The sequence below is a fragment of the Triticum aestivum genome, chromosome 7B, assembly GCF_018294505.1.
Source record: "Triticum aestivum cultivar Chinese Spring chromosome 7B, IWGSC CS RefSeq v2.1, whole genome shotgun sequence".
In the NCBI taxonomy this organism is placed as follows: Eukaryota; Viridiplantae; Streptophyta; class Magnoliopsida; order Poales; family Poaceae; genus Triticum; species Triticum aestivum.
The window spans coordinates 689,452,378-689,473,253 of record NC_057813.1 but is presented as its reverse complement, the minus strand read 5'-3'; the positions used below and the strand labels follow the sequence as shown (position 1 = coordinate 689,473,253).

At 45.3% G+C, this 20,876-nt stretch overlaps 1 pseudogene; it reads left to right on the top strand.

Moving 5' to 3' along the window:
* Positions 1-11,151: 11,151 nt before the first annotated feature.
* Positions 11,152-16,178, top strand: LOC123160518 (phospholipase D Y-like; annotated as a pseudogene).
* The last annotated feature ends 4,698 nt before the right edge of the window (positions 16,179-20,876 follow it).

Genomic DNA, 20,876 nt, shown 5'->3' with positions numbered 1-20,876 from the left:
TTGTATCTTCATCTCTTCGCCGAACTAGTGCACCTATACAATTTACCATTGTATTGGGTGTGTTGGGGACACAAGAGACTCTTTGTTATTTGGTTGCAGGGTTGTTTGAGAGAGACCATCTTCATCCTACGCCTCCTACGGATTGATAAACCTTAGGTCATCCACATGAGGGAAATTTGCTACTGTCCTACAAACCTGTGCACTTGCAGGCCCAACAACGTCTACAAGAAGAAGATTGTGTAGTAGACATCACCTAGATGCAGCTACCACGCTCTATTTGGAGCTATTCCAAATAACTGTTCTACTATACGAATCCGGTTTACTACTCAGAATAATCCGGATTAGTGTCAAAATTTGCATCGGCGTAACCCTTTACGACGAACTCTTTTACCACCTCCATAATCGAGAAAATTCCTTAGTCCACTAGCTACTAAGGATAAGTTTGACCGCTGTCCTGTGATCTATTCCTGGATCACTCTTGTACCCCTTGGCTGACTCATGGCAAGGCACACTTCAAGTGCGGTACACAGCATAGCATACTATAGAGCCTACATCTAAAGCATAGGGGACGACCTTCGTCCTTTCTCTCTCTTCTGTCGTGGTCATGTCTTGAGTCTTACTCAATATTCACACCTTATAACACAACCAAGAACTCCTTCTTTGCTGATCTATTTTGAACTCCTTCAAAATCTTGTCACGATATGTATTTATTTGAAAGTACTATTAAGCATTTTTTATCTATCCTTATAAATCTTGATGCTCAATGTTCGAGTAGCTTAATCCAGGGTTTCCATTGAAAAACACTTTTCAAATAACCCTATATGCTATCCAGAAATTCTACATCATTTCTGATCAACAATATGTTAATAACATATACTCATCAGAAATTCTATAGTGCTCCCACTCACTTCTTTGGAAATACAAGTTTCTCATAAACTTTGTATAAACCCAAAATCTTTGATTATCTCATCAAAGTGTATATTCCAACTCCGAGATGCTTACTCCAGTCCTTAGAAGGATTGCTGGAGCTTTGCATACTTGTTAGCATCTTTTAGGATTGACAAAACCTTTTGGTTGTATCACATACAACCTTTCCTCAAGAATAACATCGAGGAAACAATGTTTTGACATCCTATCTGCAAGATTTCATAAATCATGCAGTAACTGCTAATATAATTCCAACAGACTCTTTAGCATCGCTACGAATGAGAAAGTCTCATCGTAGTCAACTCCTTGAACTTGTCAGAAAACATCTTAGCGACAAGTCGAGCTTTCTTAATGGTGACACTTACCATCATTGTCCGTCTTCCTTTTAAAATCCATCTATACCCAACAACCTTACGACCATCAAGTAGCTCTTCCAAAGTCCACACTTTGTTTTCATACATGGATCCTCTGTCGGATTTTATGGCCTCTAGCCATTTGTCGAAATCTGGGCCCACCATCGCTTCTCCATAGCTCGTAGGTTCATTGTTTTCTAGCAACATGACTTCCAAGACAAGATTATTGTACCACTCTGAAGTAGTATGCATCCTTGTCGACCTACGAGGTTTGGTAGTGACTGGATCCGAAGTTTCATGATCACTATCATCAGCTTCCACTTCAATTGGTGTAGGTGCCACAGGAACAACTTCCCGTGCCCTTCTACACACTGGTTGAAGTGATGGTTCAATAACCTCATCAAGTCTCCACCTCCCACTCAATTCTTTCGAGAGAAACTATTCCTTGAGAAAGGACCCGTTTTTAGAAACAATCACTTTTGCTTCTGGGTCTGAATTAGGAGGTATACCCAACTGTTTTGGGTGTCCTATGAAGATGTATTTATCCTCTTTGGGTTCGAGCTTATCAGGATGAAACTTTTTCACATAAGTGTCGCAGCCCCAAACTTTCAAGAAACGACAGCTTAGGTTTCTCTAAACCATAGTTCATACGGTGTCATCTTAATGGAATTACGTGGTGCCCTATTTAAAGTGAATGTGGTTGTCTCTAATGCTTAACCCATGAACGATAGTGGTAAATCGATAAGAGACATCATGGTATGCACCATATCCAATAGGGTGCAGCTATGATGTTCGGACACACCATCACACTATGGTGTTCCAGGCGGTATTAGTTGTGAAACAATTTCCACAAGGTCTTAATTGTGTACCAAACTCGTAACTCAGATATTCATCTCAATGATCATATCATAGACATTTTATCCTCTTGTCACGATGATCTTCAACTTCACTCTGAAATTACTTGAACCTTTCAATAATTCAGACTTGTGTTTCATCAAGTAAATATACTCAGCATCTACTCAAGTCATTTGTGAAGTAAGAACATAACAATACCCACTGCGTGCCTCGGCACTCATTGGATAGCACACATCAAAATGTATTACTTCCAACAAGTTGCTCTCTTGTTCCATCTTACTGAAAACGAGGCTTTTCAGTCATCTTGCCCATGTGGTATGATTTGCATGTCTCAAGTGATTTAGAATCAAGTGAGTCCAAATGATCCATCTGCATGGAGTTTCTTCATGCGCACATACCAATAGACATGGTTCGCATGTCTCAAACTTTTCAAAAACGAGTGAGCCCAAAGATCCATCAACATGGAGCTTCTTCATGCGATTTATACCAATATGACTTACATGGCAGTGCCACAAGTAGGTGGTACTATCATTACTATCTTATATCTTTTGGCATGAACATGTGTATCACTACGATCGAGATTCAATAAACCATTCATTTTAGGTGCAAGACCATTGAAGGTATTATTCAAATAAATAGAGTAACCATTATTCTCCTTAAATGAATAACCGTATTGCGATAGACATAATCCAATCATGTTTATGCTCAACGCAAACACCAAATAACAATTATTTAGGTTTAACACCAATCTCGATGGTAGAGGGAGCAGGCGATGCTTGATCACATCAACCTTGGAAACACTTCCAACACACATCGTCATCTCACCTTTAGCTAGTCTCCGTTTATTCTGTAGCTCTTTTATTTCGAGTTACTAACACTTAGCAACCGAACCGGTATCTTAATACCCTGGTGCTACTAGGAGTACTAGTAAAGTACACATTTAATACAATGTATATCCAATATACTTCTGTCAACCTTGCCAGCCTTCTCATCTACCAAGTATCTAGAGTAGCTCTGCTTCAGTGACCGTTCCCTCATTACAGAAGCACTTAGTCTCGGGTTTGGGTTCAACCCTGGGTTTCTTCACTGGAGCAGCAACTGATTTGCCGTTTCATGAAGTATCCCTTCTTGCCCTTGCCCTTCTTGAAACTAGTGGTTTCAATAACCATCAACAATTGATGCTCCTTCTTGATTCTAGTTTTGCGGTGTCAAACATTGCGAATATTTCAAGGATCATCATATCTATCCCTGATATGTTATAGTTCATCATGAAGCTCTAGTAGCTTGGTGGCAATGTCTTTGGAGAAACATCACTATCTCATCTGGAAGATTAACTCCCACTCGATTCAAGTGATTTTTGTACCCAGACAATTTGAGTACAAGCTCAACGATTGAGCTTCTCTCCCTTAGTTTGTAGGCTAAGAAACTCGTCGGAGGTCTCATCCCTTTTGACGTGGGCACGAGCCTGAAATCCCAGTTTCAGCCCTCGGAACATCTCATATGTTCCACGACGTTTCAAAATCGTCTTTGGTGCCTCAATTCTAAACCGTTTAACATTACTGAACTATCACGTAGTCATCAAAATGTGTATGTCAGATGTTCGTAACATCCACAGACAACGTTCGAGGTTCAGCACACCGAGCGGTGCATTAAGGACATAAGTCTTCTGTGCAGCAATGAGGACAATCCTCAGTATACGGACCCAGTCCACATAATTGCTACTATCAACTTTCAACTAAATTTTCTCTAGGAACATATCTAAAATAGTAGAACTAAAACGCGAGCTACGACATAATTTGCAAAGACCTTTTGACTATGTTCAGGATAATTAAGTTCATCTAATGAACTCCCACTCAGATAGACATCCCTCTAGTCATCTAAGTGATACATGATCCGAGTCAACTAGGCCGTGTCCGATCATCACGTGAGACGGACTAGTCATCATCGGTGAACATCTTCATGTTGATCGTATCTACTATACGACTCATGTTCGACCTTTCGGTCTCTTGTGTTCCGAGGCCATGTCTGTACATGCTAGGCTCGTCAAGTCAACCTAAGTGTTTCGCGTGTGTAAATCTAGCTTACACCCATTGTATGTGAACCTTAGAATCTATCACACCCGATCATCATGTGGTGCTTCGAAGCAACGATCTTTCGCAACGGTGCACAGTTAGGGGGAACATTTTCTTGAAATTATTATGAGGGATCATCTTATTTACTACCGTCGTTCTAAGCAAATAAGATGTATAAACATGATAAACATCACATGCAATCAAATAGTGACATGATATGGCCAATATCATTTTGCTCCTTTTGATCTCCATCTTCGGGGCTCCATGATCATCATCGTCACCGGCATGACACTATGATCTCCATCATCATGATCTCCATCGTGTCTCCATGAAGTTGTCTCGCCAACTTATTACTTCTACTACTATGGCTAACGGTTAGCAATAAAGTAAAGTAATTACATGGCGTTGTTCAATGACACGCAGGTCATACAATAAATTAAGACAACTCCTATGGCTCCTACCGGTTGTCATACTCATCGACATGCAAGTCGTGATTCCTATTACAAGAACATGATCAATCTCATACATCACATATCATTCATAACATTCTTTTGGCCATATCACATCACATAGCATACCCTGCAAAAACAAGTTAGACGTCCTCTAATTGTTGTTTGCATGTTTTACGTGGCTGCTATGGGTTTCTAGCAAGAACGTTTCTTACCTGCGGAAAAGCCACAACGTGATATGCCAATTGCTATTTACCCTTCATAAGGACCATTTTCATCGAATCCGATCTGACTAAAGTGGGAGAGACTGGCACCCGCTAGCCACCTTATGCAACAAGTGCATGTCAGTCGGTGGAACCTGTCTCACGTAAGTGTACGTGTAAGGTCGGTTCGGGCCGCTTCATCCCACAATACCGTCGAAACAAGATAGGACTAGTAACGGTAAGCATATTGAACAAAATCAACGCCCACAACAACTTGTGTTCTACTCGTGCATAGAATCTACGCGATAGACCTAGCTCTGATACCACTATTGGGGAACGTAGCAGAAATTCAAAATTTTCTACGCAACACCAAGATCAATCTATGGAGAGACTAGCAACAAGAGAGAGGGGAGTGCATCTTCATACCCTTGAAGATCGCGATGCGGAAGCGTTACAAGAATGCGGTCGGTGGAGTCGTTCACGAAGCGATTCAGATCGCGGCCGAATCCGATCTAAGCACCGAACAACGGTGGCTCCGCATTCAACACACGTGCAGCCCGGTGACGTCTCCCGTGCCTTGATCCAGCAAGAAGAGAGGGAGAGGTTGGAGAAGACTCCGTCCAGCAACAGCACAACGGCGTGGTGGTGATGGAGGAGCGTGGCACTCCAGCAGGGCTTCGCCAAGCACTATGAGAGACGAGGAGGGAGAGGGGTAGGGCTGCGCCAGGAGAGATGGAAACTCATGTGTTGGGCAGCCCCAAAACCCCCACTTTATATAGGGGAAGGGGAGAGGGGGCCGGCCCCCTCCATATCCCATCTAGAGGGGAGGGGCGGCGGCCAGGAGGGGGAGACTTGCCCCCCAAGCAAGGTGGAGGCGCCCCCTCCCCTAGGGTTTTCAACCCTAGGCGCCTTGGGCCCTTGGGGAGGGGCGCACCAGCCCACTAGGGGCTGGTTCCCTCCCATATTCAGCCCATTAAGTCCCCCGGGGCAGGTGGCCCCACCCGGTGGACCCCCGGACACATTTCGATGGTCCCGATACAATACCGATAACCCCCGAAACTATTCCCGTGACTGAAACTGGACTTCCCATATATAAATCTTTACCTCCGGACCATTCCGGAACTCCTCGTGATGTCCGGGATCTCATTCGGGACTCCTAACAACATTCCGTAACCACATACAAACTTCCTTTATAACCCTAGCGTCATCGAACCTTAAGTGTGTAGACCCTACGGGTTCGGGAATCATGCAGACATGACCGAGACACCTCTCCAGTCAATAACCAATAGCGGGATCTGGATACCCATGTTGGCTCCCACATGTTCCACGGTGATCTCATCGGATGAACCACGATGTCAAGGATTCAAGCAATCCCGTATGCAATTCCCTTTGTCAATCGGTTCGTTACTTGCACGAGATTCGATCGTCGGTATCCCAATACCTCGTTCAATCTCATTACCGGCAAGTCACTTTACTCCTTCTGTAATGCATGATCCCGTGACCAATCACTTGGTCACATTGAGCTCATTATGATGATGCATTACCGAGTGGGCCCAGAGATACCTCTCCGTCATACGGAGTGACAAATCCCAGTCTCGATTCGTGCCAACCCAACAGATACTTTCAGAGATACCTGTAGTGCACCTTTATAGTCACCCAATTACGTTGTGACGTTTGGTACACCCAAAGCACTCCTACGGTATCAGGGAGTTACACAATCTCATGGTCTAAGGAAATGATACTTGACATTAGAAAAGCTTTAGCAAACGAACTACACGATCTTGTGCTATGCTTAGGATTGGGTCTTGTCCATCACATCATTCTCCTAATGATGTGATCCCGTTATCAATGACATCCTATGTCCATGGTCAGGAAATCATAACCATCTATTGATCAATGAGCTAGTCAACTAGAGGCTCACTAGGGACATGTTGTGGTCTATGTATTCACACATGTGTTACGGTTTCCAGTTAATACAATTATAGTATGAACAATAGACAATTATCATGAACAAGGAAATACAATAATAACCATTTTATTATTGCCTCTAGGGCATATTTCCAACAATATGGACCTGGCTGCACCGGCCTTCTTATCCAAATGCTCGCGTGGATCGTGCGCGGTGTCCGCAGCCGCTCTGTTATGGTTGTGAAGCGGTACGTCTGGTTTCTTGGTCGAATTTTCTTTTGGTGGAACGGCTGCGTCGTCGAATTCTGGCAGTAGCTTGCGCTTCAGATAGCTTTTCGTATGGCGGTCATCACCATATCTTTCTTCAGTGTCTAGCACCTTATTCCATCTGCGACTTAGCTTTTCCTGTGCGGCCTTGAGCCGTTGCTTCTGCTTTTTTAGACTTTTTGCGGTGGCCATAAGCTTTCTGTGGAGGTTGTCTCATTCCACTTGTTCGTCTGGGATGATGAATGCATCGTTGTCCGGACTGTCTTTCTGTTCTAGGGCGGCTTCATGAGCCCGTCCCTCCGGATCATTGTGATCGGGTATTCGCTCCGAACTTGATTTGGCATGACCTGGATCATCCTGCTCCATCGCTGGGTCCATGTTATCGTTGTTGCTTTTGGAGTTTGCGGGTATATCGACCCTTCTTGCGCTCTTGTCGCTATTTTTGCAATTCCTGGACTTTGAGCGGCGTCTGCGCCGCCTTTTTGGCTTTTGCCCGGGTGTTTTATCTTCCGGATTATCGTTGTCGTCCTTATTGGGCGTATCAACCATGTATATATCGTGTGACAAGGTAGTAGTCCCGCGCCCCAGGGACTCTGGAGCCTCTCCTGCATCTCGTCCATACCGTCGATGTCTTCGGAGTCAAGCACGTCGGTTAATTCTTCGATCGTGGCAACGAAGTGGGTGGTGGGTGTGCGCCGAATTCCTTCGTCGCCTGCTTCCCACTCGGGCCGGACATAGTTCGGCCCGGAGCCTCCTGACAAAGAGAGAGACTTTAATGAGCTCAGCATGTCGTCAAAGGGCGAGTGCTGAAAGATGTCCACAACGGTAAACTCCATTACCGGAGCCCAGCCTGGCTCGGCTGGCTCGAGAGTGAGCGGACCAGGACCAACAACCGGATGTGAGTCCGGGGGCCCAGGGTTACATGCCTCCACAGAGGTGAGACCTGTGTTCGGCTCCACCACCGATAAGTGTGCGGCCTGCGGGGCGGGGTCCAGCCCTCCGTCCATAGGCAACGCAACCTGCCCTGGATTTAGATCCGGGGATGCTTCGGGGATGATGTCCCGGGCACTGTCCGACAACAGGTCTAGGTCGTGCTCGTCATGGCTGTTCGGCGCTCCTGCGCAGGCTCGAATCCGTCGAAGATCAAGTCTCCGCGGATATCTGCCGTGTAGTTCAAGTTTCCGAACCTGATCTGGTGGCCATGGGGGAAGCTGTCGATCTGCTCCAACTGGCCAAGCGAATTGGCCCGCAGTGCGAAGCCGCCGAACACAAAGATCTGTCCGGGGAGAAAAGTCTCACCCTGGACTGTGTTGTTGACGATTGAAGACACCATCAAGCCTCGAAGCGACGACACAGAGGAACTCTCAATGAAAGCACCAATGTCGGTGTCAAAACCGGTGGATCTCGGGTAGGGGGTCCCGATCTGTGCGTCTTAGACTGATGGTAACAGGAAGCAAGGGACACAATGTTTACCCAAGTTCGGGCCCTCTCGATGGACGTAAAATCCTACTTCCTGCTTGATTAATATTGAAGATATGTGGAATACAAGAGTAGATCTACCACGAGATCGTAGAGGCTAAACCCTAAGAGCTAGCCTATGATGGTATGATTGTAATTGTGATCGGCCTTCTAAGGACCATCCTCTCCGGTTTATATAGACACCGGAGAGCTAGGGTTTACATGGAGTCGGTTACAAGAAAGGAAATATAATATCCGGATCGCCAAGCTTGTCTTCCACGCAAAGGAGAGTCCCATCCGCACACGAGCCGAAGTCTTGAGTCTTGTATCTTGACGCTTCTATAGTCCGGACAATGTATACAGTCCGGCTGTCCGGATACCCCCTTATCCAGGACTCCCTCAACGACGACGATGATTGAGGGAGGGTGCGGTGCGGCCGTCTATTTTTGCGTATATAATAGGCCCCGCTGAGCTGAGCTCAGGTCGGACGGGCGTGGGCCGGGTCCGACTCGGTAGAGAGGCCGGTCACGACTAAGGGACAGGTTTTAGGGAGTGAAAAACGAGCGCAACCAGTGCTGGGCCAGCCCAGCAGGGACGTGGACATGGGTCGTCTTGCTGACGTCACGCTAATTTCCTTTTTTGCTTTCTCTTTTTACTAGAACAATGACCGTGTGTTGCAATGTGATATAAACATTCTGATTATATAGGTCTATATTTTAAATGAATATATCTCGAAAACATATTTTACTTTTAAAGAAAAAAAATAGTGATTTTGATTTTTTTTAAACAAATTAGAAAAGCCAATGTTGCAACGAAAATGTTACAAACAATGAAAAAAATGTCCTACGATTGGAAAAATTTATATGGACTTTTTGAAAATGTGCATACAATGTAAAAAAAATGTTATATGTAGTATTAAAAATGTTTTGTGCCATTAAATTTTTTTAAGTGGAAATATAAAGAAATGCTTCCGCATTGCAAAAAATATGTGTGTGACACATAAAAAGTGTTTATGTAATGTAAGGAAATGTTCACGTAGTTTTAGAAAAGAATTGTTACCATAAAAAATCCACATGTATTTAAAAAATGTATTGGCCATGTATTCAAAAAAGTGTTCCAAACATGTATTAATAAAATGTACATAGTGCATTTTTAAAAAATTCAGCATGTATCAATTTTTTACGTGTACACTAGAAAATATATATTGTGTGCTAAAAGTGCAGCTTTGTGTTAAAAAAAGAAACAAAGAAAATCTACAAAGAAAACAAAAGAGAGAAGGCGAAGAACTGAAAAAAAAAACCAAGAAAAAACAAAGTAACCCAGCGTATAACAAAGAATAAAAAAGTTAAAAACCAAACATACCCAGCGATCCTGCCCCAATCAATCGAAGGCAGAGGGTTTCACATGCCGCCGTTGCCACCGCCATCCGAAAATATTGGTCCCCTGGCCTCCAGCTGCCACCTTGACACTGCGAGGTGGGGGGGACCTCGGATCTTCAAGACCTCTATGTTCTTCATCAACGCCTAGTGATCATCATAGTTTTGTGAGAATAAATTTGCTCTTGTTCTTTTGGTGGTGTCATGAAGTTAGAGAGTTTTCTGTCCTTGCAGATTCGATTTTTCGGATCCGATGAGTTTATGTTGCCGTGTCAAGATTTTTTTAGATGGGCAACTCAGTGCGCTTTCAAAAACCATTATTGATAATGTTCGTGCGGATGAAAGAGTGACAACATCGTTCCTCCAGTCTAATTGCAGCCTCTTTACCGAAGTCTTTGAAGTATTTCTTCAAGCAGATATTGATACCGCGAAGAAGGTGTTTACACGAGATTTCATTGTAATTCTTAGTCATAGGAGTTACTTTGTATTTCTTGAATTTTAAGTAATTGTTATGAGTATCAATAAAGTTATGTTTTCTAAAAAAAACTGTTAAAAACAGGAAAACCAAATTATAACAAAGAAAAGAATCAAAGAAAACTAATGAAAATGAAAGAAAACCATAGAAAAAACAAAAAAAAAACCACGAAAACCCAACCCAAACAATGAAAAATGGACAAAAGAAAACCAACCCAATAAATTAAAAAAAGGATAAAGAAAACACAGGAAAAACCCGCACAAACTACCACAGTAGTGGGCCGATCATGTCGTGCCACGCCTGAGGCGAGGGGAGCATATATAGCTCGGAAAAAAGTCTAACAATCCGAAAGATGCGCCATGTGCTCTCAGAATATATTGGGGCTTAGAAAAAACCTGACTCGTTTCTCAACAAAGAAAGAAAGGAAAAGAAGAACATGTCACTTTCAGAAATGAAAGAGTGGAAGGAAGACACGAGATGCATCTTTGGCTTTGCTTTTTGGTTTTTGCCTGAGGAGAAATGCATATTCCAAAAATGTGCCGGGGATCTTATTTGAAATTTGCCGACTTCGAAGGCCGAAGGAAGAAACCTAGACACAGAGTAGTACTCAGAAAGCTCTAAAGAAAAAAGGCCTGTAGTTTCTTATCTCAAGTAAACTGGCGCAATTTGATCAAATTTGAAGAAATCGATTTTTTCAATAAATTCAGTCAAACTTCACAGCGTTTGATTTGAATTTTGACACAAAAATTTACAGGGCCGTGGTAGAACCACAGCAGGATGACTTGGCTCCCTTGGATTCTCTCCGGGACCCACTCCCCACTCCCCACTCCCCACTGGGCAGCTCCGTTCACACCCCGCGCTGCCGCCGCACAGAGAGAGCGCGCGCGCCATGGCTCCTCCGCCTCGTCGCCGCCGGCACCTCCTCCTGCCCCCGCTCCTCCTCGCCGTCGCCGCGCTGTGGGCAGCGCCGCCGGCCGTGGGCGCCGCGGAGTCGTGCAAGGCGTGGCTGGTGCAGTCCATCCCCACCGACATGCCCCACCTCCGCCGCGTCCCGGGGGTCCTCGCCACAGGTACCCACCGGCTCCCCCTCCCCACCTCCCCCGAGCCAGCGCGGCTGTCCTCGCCGTGGATCCTCGCGGTTTGGCTCCTGGGGCTTCGGTTCCTCGATCACCACGCCGTTCCTCATCGATGTGTAGGATAAGGCGTTCCGAACGGTGAAAAAATGTCTGGGTTGTGTAAGATGGCATTTTGTTTCAGCTTGCTGTGAATGCAAATGCGTTCTGAATTAACAGGACACACATTCCATGGATGGCTTTGCCTGTCCGGTCAACCGTCCGACTTGACACGGAAAAAGTTGTGGAGGAATGGAATGGATTTTATCTGTTTATATGTTACTCCTACTTGCCTTGTTGATAGTTTGATACAGGATTGTCTGACTTTTTGTTCTTGCTGCTGATCCGCAGCGGATGTGCTCCAGTGGCTCTCGGGGAACACGACGGAGAGCCTTGACATCCTTGCGCAGTACTGGCAGTTCATAGCACACCCGAAGAACCCGAAATCAGGGGAGTACGGGTTCTCCGAGAGCGACATGGCGAGGTTTGGGGCTGACGAGGGGCGCCGGGTTTACAACGCACTGGAGAAAGCGGCAGATCGTAAGGTCAAAATCAGGCAAGGATTGATGTCAAATTTTCCAGTGTTACGTGTTAGTACCATTACAGTGATTTTTGTGCCATAGTAAGTTAGTTGTCCTGATTATATCAGTGAATAGCAACATAGGTAGTACATGCCAGTGATAATGCTGGTTTGGCACTGTGCAGTTAACTGCCATGGGAGCATTCAAGCAAAAGGAGTTAAAGAACGATAAGAAGGAAACTTAGTAGGTGTGCACAGAAGTCTGATTCATTTTGTTAATGACTGTATCATCTTTGCAGGATCGCGCAGCACGCTGGATTTGCTCCTGATTTCGACCAAGAGAGTGCTAACCTCGCTGCAGGAAGGCCAAATGTTCAGAATGTAACCGTACTTTTTGAGGATTGGTGGGGATCCGGTGTTCTGCATGCAAAGGTCTGGATATCCGACAAAAAGGATGTGTATATTGGATCTGCAAACAATGATTGGAAGTCCCTTACCCAGGTATACTGGAAAGTAAACTGTTGTAAATGAAGTTGGTAGCGTATTTACATTGTAGTTTAAAAATTCATGCTGAAAAAATAAGTTTGTTCAGTTGAATCTGCTTGATACTAGTTTGACATTTTATTGCAGGTGAAGGAGCTGGGGATTTATTTAGTTGGTTGTCCACAGATAGCAAAAACTGTTGAAGTGTATTTTCAAAATCTTTGGACACTTTCAACACTCAATTCAACTACTTACACCAAAACTGCCTGGGATAAGCAGTGGCAGACTTATAGAAAGGTGCCGTGCTGGTCACATTTCCTACAGCCCGAACAAAGATGCAGGTCTGTAGCCTTCTCGGTAATTGATAATAAGTTACTACTCAGTATAAAACCTATACAAATATAAACTATCACCTACATGACAGCATATTATCCATAATTTGCCGACAGTTGTATTTTGTATGTTGTGTACCTGTGCTAACATTCTGGTCAAATTGTTGACAGCATTTTGCCGTGTTCCTTTTATGTTCACTATCAATGTAATGTGTGTATTGCTATTTGATGTTTAACGGATACAATATTTGCTGTTATTTACAAGAAGCCATGTTATAGTTTCATAAATTTCTCTAAACAATATTATTAGGCATTAGTAATCTAATTCTTCTGACAGTTTCCCTGAGTTGAATAATAGAAATATGTTCAAACTATGCATCAGGTCACCTCTGCCACTTACTGTCGATGTCCCATATGTCGACGGTTATCCATCACTTGCCAATCCTGAACTGCTTGATGTTTTAATTGAAACCCCTGGGCTCAAGAGATCCACTAGAGAACACCACTTGAGCTATCTTTCGTTTGCTCCACCTGAGGTAATGTCACATATTGTGTTCTTTCTGAAGAGAAAGCTTTCATTTTTGTATCAAGGAATGGAATATCGGAAGTAGTATCATAGCACTAACCCATACAATTTTCAGTCACTTGGCGCTGCAGTAACCTATCCTCTAGCACACAGCCATACACTTGAATTTCTAATGCTCAAACCATTTTCAAAATTTGTTTTCCTGTTTGCCTGGCTGCCTCACATAGTCTGCCTTAAGGAAGAAAAGAAGAATGTCTGCTATAACAGTTGGCAAGTCTGTAAAATATTTATTTCAAGCTCTATGGTTCATTTGGTGTTAACGGTCCATTTTATCATGGTATGTGAAATTGAAACACGTAGATCACTTTTCCAAGGAATAATCTAGCAAGTTATAACACATATTCTGTTGCTGATTCAAACTGTTCATGTTTTCCAGCTGTCATTTGACAAGTTCCAGGCAGATGAGCAAGGTTGGGTTGACACTATCAAATCTGTCAATTCTGGGGGAATGGTGAGGATAAGTACTATGGATTGGCTTGGACAATCGCAATATGCTTCTCAAACTGTGTTCTGGCCATCTTTGTCGTCAGCGATATCAGAGGTATTTAAGCTGCATTCGTTATGCCAGTTATGCAGGCAACACAGGGCCTCCTTTAGTTTCAGTAGAATTGGTGTACTTGGATATATTCCTACCTAGGCTGCAAGGTGACGTTTAATATACAGAATCAAATGTGTAGATCAACTAAAAAAATTGTCGCTATCATGACTACGTCAGCACCGAAATCAGTACTATCCAGCTGGAAATTGGCCGTAGCTTCAACCTTCAACACCAAGGCCGCTAACGCCAGAACTCTGTAGAATTGTATCCTACGTCGATCTTCTTAAGCAGCGGAGTGGCCCTATAAAGAAAAGTCTCCGTTCAGGTCATCTCTACTCATCAATTGTGAATTCATGTACTGATTGGAGATAAACTGATCATTGGTAGGTAATATTCTCCAAAAATGCAACTGTTAGGCTGCTGGTAGCCTACTGGACACACTTCATCCCGAGCACCGAGAAATACTTGAAGAGCCTTCTTTACTCAAACATCCTCTGCGCATCCTCCAAATACAACCACTGCGGTGGCAAGGTCGAGGTCAAGTACTACGTGGTTCCTGGGTACAACGAGACTGGACCCGCCCTGTCTCAAGGCGCCGCGACGGGAAACCGTTACCCCGACTTCACCCGGGTGAACCATGGCAAGTACGCCGTCAGCGATGTGAGGGCGAACATCGGCACCAGCAACCTCATCTGGGACTACTTCTACACCACGGCTGGAGTGAGCTTCGGAACGTACGATCCCTCCATCGTCTCGCAGCTGCAAGACGTCTTCGATGCGGATTGGGATTCTCCTTACACCATGCCGGTTAAACCTCTGGAGGCGTCCAGGTGATCAGATCAGTTCACTCCTTTTCTCCACCTGTTGTCAGGAAAGAACATCGGGCCTTGTCTTTCTGCGGACCTGATGAAGGCGATGATTTAACCAAAAAGGCGTCATTCGTTTTCTTTCCTTAGTCAGGTAATCATATTTCTCTTGTTAATTTGCTTAGCAGTACATTGTAATACCTTGTAGTTGTTGCCCCATAGCAAGTTGTGGCTGTGACCTAGAGTATTAGTTGTATGTTAGCTGTGAGCTTCACATACGTTGCTTCTGAATGAATGGCTGTGAACTTGTTCAACCTGCTTGTGTCCTCTTATATTCGGTGTGTAACAAGGACAAAAAAACTTGAGTAGATAAAAAAAGATAAGAAGAAGAAAAAAGTCAAGTGTGTCAACCGCTTTGTTGAACAACAATTAGACTTTACTTATATGATAGTACGATGGCGACTTGATCCTGTGTAATCTAATGTCCTTAACTAGAAAATTTCAACGACAACACGATCAATCAATCTGTGGCCTCTCTAGTTCCTTTCGTGTGCTACATCATGCACTGTTTATGCTCTAAATTTGACCTTGACAACTAGCTACTCCCCCACTAAATCCCATTCCCTATTTCATGATGCTCCTCATGGTTCCTCCTTCCCAAGCACCACGGCCAAGCAAATGGGCCCTGGCCGTCGTCCGACCGCCGCCCAAGTCCTGGCGTCCTTGATATGCCTCTACCACGTGCCGCACAGGGCCTTCTCGCTCTCCTTCAGCCTCGACTTCTCTGATGCCGGTGCTGGTTCGTCGATCATTGTCGCCGGTGACGCACTCATCAGTCCACCAACGCTCCAGCTGACGAAAAACAGCCAGGCGTCGTACCGGTACAAGGTGCCGCTATGGAACGGCGCCATCGGCGAGATGGCTAGCTTCGCCACCGCCTTCTCCTTCCAAATCACCCCAGAGAAGGACAGCCTGCCGCAGCAGACCGGCGACAGGAGGATGGCCTTCTTCCTCGGCCATCTCCCTTCGGCGGACGTCCCGCGCAGCAGCAGCCTCGCTGACGGGACAGGCAACACCCGGATCGTGGCGGTGGAGTTCGACGCTCTCCTCAACCATGTCGGCATCGACATCAACTCCACGGCGTCCGCGCACACGAAGGCGGCATGGACGGGCAAGAAACTCACGACGTCCAGTGTCATGGAGGCCACCGTGGAATACAACAGCGACTCCAGGATGCTGGCTGTTGCTCTCCTCATCGACGGTGCGTTGTACCAGGTCAATGCAACTGTTAATCTCCGCAGAATTCTACCGGAGGAGGTCGCCATCGGCTTCTCCGCGGTGAATGGCGGCGCCGCTGGGCTGCACCGGATACTGTCGTGGTCGTTCAGTTCCAGTCTGCCGGAGTCAAAGCGGTGTCAAACGTTACGACTTAGTGCTGTCTAGCATAATGAGTTGCAACGCCTAGCAATTACAGCTTAGTGCTAGAATGTAGAAGGTCTAGAGACCTCTCTCTTGATATTCCACGTCCTAATGACTTGTAACTGAACATATATATGTACTATATAAACAGCCCAATACAGTGAGGATTATCACGGCAAATATCTCTTCTATCTAGCGGGAAGCACCTCCGCCTGCTGAACCTCCTCTCCCAACCCGCAGCTACAGTTACAAGAGGATAGCATTGGTCCTACTATTCCTAGGAACGATCACGACGAGGTGTCTCCGAATGGGATTTCAGTTTCGATTCAAGACATCACCGGGTCGTGTTGCCTTACCTGTCGTAGCCTAGTAGGTACTCCCTCCGCCCCATAATATAAGAACATGTTTTTTGAGGGAAATATAAGAACGTTATTGACACTACTGTAGTGTCAAAACGTTCTTATATTATGGGACCGGCAATGCTACACATACAGATTTTTACAGGATTGATTTGATGTGGCAGTTTTTCATTGGATGTAAGGGGAGGACGCGGGCCCACCCCCATGTAAATCAGGGGGGGTGGTTTTTATGTTTGGAAGGAGTCTGTAAGAGCCTGTAAAGCCCCGTACGTGTAGCATTTTTGTTATGGGATAGCGTGTAAAAAAAGAGCCCCTATAAACCACCGTGAGAAATGGAGAAAGAAAGAAGGAAATGAGTTTTCTTTTGAAGTTAGATCACCCTCGACATACTCAACTGTGTCGATCAAGGCTTTTGACATGTCATAAGCATTGACCATTTTTTATTTTGCGGGGAATAAGCATTGATCATTGATGTGAACTTGGGAGGAGGAGAATTGAATAACTTGCGAGCACTTGGAGCATCTACAAGCACGGTTGCAGCCATAAAGGGGATTATGTCACGGCTGCAATGCAAGAGCGCATGTTGCAAAGATTGTCCGGCTGGCGTGCGGCAACATCAGCAACCTTTGCAACATGGTTGATGTTGTGAACGCAGCTTTGTAGCATGGCTATTGTTGCAGCAAATGGAGACGGACGGATGGCTCTGATTTACCTCATTCAACCATGGATGAGGAGCTATTAGCCGGTCGACGCATAGCGCTTTCATATTTAAAGTCACATCACCCTCGAAATACTGAATTGTGTGGATCAAGCGTTTGTTAGGTTGATCTCTCCCGTGTGGGCCCAACGGCCCAACGGACCCCTGATCCGCGCCCTGATCGTGGGCGCCCAACCACAATATGGTTGACAGGCCCCTGTCACGCAGTGCTACATAAAGAGGTGGGGGCCGGCGGCACGCAGTACGAGGTTCACCGCGTTGCCAGGCTCCCCACCGAAAACCCCGACCCGATCTAGGTCTAGCGCTGACAGTGACGGGAAGCTCCGCCGCCACCATCTCAGCCCACATCGCCGCCGTCTCCACACCACCATGGCCGGCGCTGGATCGAGTTCATCTGCACCAGGAGAAGGTAGGTTCACCGGATCTCCTAGCCCACTCCGATCTAAGGTCCTATCAATGGTATCAGAGCTAGCCAGATCGGGCTAGTAGATGATTTCGGTACAAAGAAACAAAAACAGAAAAAGAAAAAGAGATCCCCTCCCCCAAGAACCCTAGACAGGGCAAAGTAAACCACCGGATTTTGGCCTTGGGCCTCACCGGCAAAGAGCGCCGCCTCACGGCCACGCCTGTTCCTCTCGATCCGGACGCGCATCGGCAAGCCGAGGCGTCGGACGAAGAACCAACCCCACAGGGGCAAAGTGCACCACCACCGATCCATTCGACGGCGGCGCGCTCACCGCAAGGGGAACGCGCGACCGGCGAAGGGATCAGCAGGGGCGCAGCCGCTCCGTCCATCTAGGTCGCCGTCGGTCGGCATCTGCCTCTCTCTTCTCTCAGGGGAGGTGGTGGATGAAGAGGATTGAAACAGAAAGAGAAAGGCGGCGCGGGGCGGCGCGGTGGCCTTCGGCGCCGTCGCCGGCCGCCGGGCCGTTGCCGTAGATGTCCACAGAAAGGGCAAGAGCGGGCGCGAAGGGGAGTAGATGGCTTGCTCGCCTCTCTCTCTCTCGCTCTCTATCGCAGGAAGGAGGAAAGAGAATTTGGGGAAGGGAAACAGAGGAGCGGACGCGCGGTGGTGCGGTGGCGCTCGTCGTCGGCGGCCGCCCTGGTGCCGTGGCGCGGTGGCCCTGACTCGGTCGGGACAGCGAGCGAGAGGGGTGCGAGCGGCGGGCGGGGGAGGAAAGTGACCGAGGGTTTCCCTCGGTGCCAGTTTTGTTTCCCCGATCTACGCGCATGGCCGTTGGATCGCGATGGACGGCTTAGATGCAAAACCTAGAGCCAAGCGGGCCTACTGGGCTAGCTGGGCGGCGCAAGGCCGAGGCCCGCCGGGCGGCTGCACTACGCTGCGGCCAGGTCGGCCCGCGCGAGCGTGCTGCTGCAGGCCGTGGACCGGGCAAGAGGGCAGGCCGGCGCTGTGCTGCTCGTTTTTATTTTAAGTTTTTTCTTATTTGTCCAGTTTTTTGGCAGATTTCAAATAGTGTTTTCTATGCAATTTTTTCCAACGAAATTTTTTGTTTAGAAAATAGAAAAGTAAACAGAAAAAGTTCTGAAAATGAAAAAATAAAATTTTCAGAAAAAGAAATGTTCATGAATTTTACAGAGATAATAATAAAGTTCATAAATTTTTATTTTTATTTTTTATCAAAGAAAAGTTTCTGTAAAAGTAAAAAGTTCGTGAATTTTTTATTCACGTTTTTCCGCTGCGTAAATAATTATTAGTGCTCTTTTAACAGAAAATAAAAGTTTAGATAGAATTATGTTTTAAGAGCATGTTAAAGTAATTATTGAAATGAATATGATTATGTTATTTTTATGACCAACGTTGTTAATAACATGATCATGTTTTATTATTGAAATTTAAAGGTGCATTTGTTTCTAATATTTTGCCCAACGGTAATATAGATTTAATTGCATAGACAATTGTATGTTTAATTTGACCAACGTTAGATTATTGCATATGATTGTTTTATTGATGTCACTTAAATTGTGATTTCAGGAGGCTTTCACTTGATGAGTTGCCTAAAAGAAGTTCTGACACTCAGAGGTGACAACCACACTGAGTGGAGGAAGAAAGTTGAACTGACATTTATTTGTGCTGATCTTGACTGGGTTGTGGTGAAACCATAGCCGGTCAGACCCACAGAGCCAGTAAGAGAGGCCACTGATGATGATGCTGCATGGGCTAAAAAGAAGGGGGACTATGCTCTTTTGGAGCAGTCCTACCTCATAGATAACCAAAAGTGGGTCAATGCAAACAAAAAGTGCATGACTTTTATAAAGAATACAATTGAGAGTGCCATTGTGGGCTCCATTCCAGAGTGCACTTTCGCTGGGGAGTTGCTTACAAAGATAAAGAGCCAGTTCACTGGCTCTTCAAAGATCTATGCCACCCAGGTGTTAGAGCAACTGGTGACAGAACGCTACACAGGTGGTAGTCGTGGAATAAGAGAGCACATCCTCAGGATGAGCAATATGGCAGCAAAGCTCAAGCCCATGGGTGCGGATCTGGAGATCAAACCAGCACTCCTGGTCCACCTGGTCATGGCTTCACTGCCATAGGAGTTTGCAACTTTTGTTGTAAACTATAATATGTCACCTGGAACATGGGACATTGAAAAGACAATAGCAATGTGTGTCCAAGAAGAGGACAGACTCAAAGCCGCACATGGTGGTTCAATCAACTATATGAAGGATTGGAAGAAAAAGAACTACAATCAAAACAACAAAAGTTCTCCTTCAAAGAATGGAAAAGCCCCCTATCAGCATCAGCATCAGCAACAACCTTTCTCAGTGGACAAAGACATGTGTCTCCACTGCAAGCAGAAAGGGCATTACAAAAAAGACTGCGCTGCTTGGCTGAAGTCAGTCATGGCAAAAAGAGGTAACAATATAGTTTCATTTGTAAATGAATCCTTGTATACACAGTTTTCAAAATCCACTTGGTGGATTGATTCAGGAGCAACTATTCATGTTGCGAATACTTTACAGGGATTCCATTCGACGCGAACTACGCTAAGAAGCGAAAGACGCATTGAAGTGGCAAACGGAGTTGAAGCAGAAGTTGAAGCTGTCGGTGACATCTCCTTGGAGTTAGCTGGCGGATTCAATCTTCTACTTAGAGATGTTTTATTTTTTCCATCATGTCATAGAAACTTAATTAGTGTTTCTTGTTTGGACAAAGATAATTATGAATGTCATTTTGGACATGGCAAGTGTGCCATTTGGTATAATAATGCTTATGTGGGTGATGCTTTACTCCATGATGAGCTTTATTTGTTATCACTTCGTGAAAAAGTTTATTCCGTTTGCAATGTGAAAGAAAATGTTTCCGCGTCGAATAAAGAGCAAAAGAAAAGAAAAAGAACATCCGACTCATCGAAACTATGGCACTGTCGTCTGGGCCATATTTCGAAGGGGAGAATAGAAAGATTAGTCAAAAGTGAAATTCTTCCTGCGTTAGAATTTTCAGACTTAGAACAATGCATAGATTGCGTTAAAGGAAAGTACGTAAAATAAATCAAAAAAGGTGCAATCCATAGCACAGGCACACTAGAAATCATCCACACTGATATTTGTGGACCATTTCCGGTGAAAAGTGTGGATGGATATGACTCGTTCATAACATTCATAGATGATTACTCTCGCTATGGATATATTTATCCA